The sequence below is a fragment of the Anopheles funestus genome (genome assembly GCF_943734845.2).
Source record: "Anopheles funestus chromosome X unlocalized genomic scaffold, idAnoFuneDA-416_04 X_unloc_190, whole genome shotgun sequence".
NCBI lineage: Eukaryota > Metazoa > Arthropoda > Insecta > Diptera > Culicidae > Anopheles > Anopheles funestus.
Genome location: NW_026045139.1, coordinates 5684 through 7500, shown reverse-complemented (window position 1 = coordinate 7500; position 1817 = coordinate 5684).

The window sequence follows — 1817 nt, the reverse complement described above, 5'->3', positions numbered from 1 at the left end:
GTGGTGCGTACCGTGACTTGCACCATGTGACGAGAGTGTTGAAGAACACTGTGTGGTGACTCTATGCCTATGTGATGGGGTGCTTGTAACACACGACCGAACCGACGGCTCGTTGGATGGTCACGACAGTGTGGTGCAGGTGCGCCCATGTGTAACGAATACATTGAGTGCCGTTGGAGGTTAGCGGTTGGTTGGTTGCATGCTACAACTTCGCGTTGTACATGGGCTGGCCGCTGCGCTTCCTTCGGGTTGCCACTTGATGTTGATAGGGTTGATGTATTGTGTTCGTTGACTTTTGGTTCATTCCAAAAGTCTTCGGACTTAGATAATTTTACAAGTGTCGGCGCTCTCGGACCGAAAATAAGAAGACAACTAAGAAGAAAAAGAGAAAGAAGCTAATAGTGGAAAGTATTCTTCTTCAAAGAAGGAACAAAAATTTTACAAGTGTTGAAAAATTTCCTAAGTCCAAAAAATTTTCTAAGTCCAGAAAATTTTCTAAGTCCCACAAAATGGAACATGATGAAGAAGATACAGAAGTTGAAAATTTTTCTAAGTCCAAAAAATTTTCTAAGTCCAGAAAATTTTCTAAGTCCAAAGTGTTGGAACAATTTCCAAAGGCCCATAGGTTGCACTGAATTTTCCTAAGTTGGCCACAAGTACCCATGAGGTATCGAGAAGGTTCACCCGAAGGACATAATATGTCCCAAAGTACCGATAGAGTACCCACAAATAGCACCGCGTTGGCCTAAGTTGGCCAAAAGTACCGATAGAGTACCCACAAATAGCACACAGTTGGCCTAAGTTGGCCAAAAGTACCGATAGAGTACCCACAAGAAGCACTGAGTTGGCCTAAGTTGGCCAAAAGTACCGATAGAGTACCCACAAGAAGCACTGAGTTGGCCTAAGTTGGCCAAAAGTACCGATAGAGTACCCACAAATAGCACCCAGTTGGCCTAAGTTGGCCAAAAGTACCGATAGAGCACCCAAAAGTAGCACCCAATTGGCCTATGTTGGCCAAAAGTACCGATAGAGTACCCACAAATAGCACCCAGTTGGCCTAAGTTGGCCAAAAGTACCGATAGAGCACCCACAAGTAGCACCCAATTGGCCTATGTTGGCCAAAAGTACCGATAGAGTACCCACAAATAGCACCGAATGGGCCTAAGTTGGCCAAAAGTACCGATAGAGTACCCACAAATAGCACCGCGTTGGCCTAAGTTGGCCAAAAGTACCGATAGAGTACCCACAAGTAGCACTGAGTTGGCCTAAGTTGGCCAAAAGTACTGATAGAGTACCCACAAATAGCACCGAATGGGCCTAACATGGCCAAAAGTACCGATAGAGTACCCACAAATAGCACCGAATGGGCCTAACATGGCCAAAAGTACCGATAGAGCACCCACATATAGCACCCCATTGGCCTAAGTTGGCCAAAAGTACCGATAGAGTACCCACAAAGAGCACCCAATTGGCCTAAGTTGGCCAAAAGTACCGCCAAGTAGCACCATAGAGGCCCGAGTAGAGCGAAATGTGGGCCAAATTGAACATTTGAAAATTTTTACAAGTCCAGAAAATTTTCTAAGTCCAGAAAATTTTCTAAGTCCAAAGAGTTGGACAAATTTCCTTAGGCCCAAAGGTTGCACTGAATGTTCCTAAGTTGGCCATCAGTACCCATGAAGTATCGCGAAGGTTCACCCGAAAGACACAATATGCCCTAAAGTACCCACAGAGTACCCACAAGTTGCACCCAATTGGCCTAAGTTGGCCAAAAGTACCGACAAGTAGCACCATAGAGGCCCGAGTAGAGCGAAATGTGG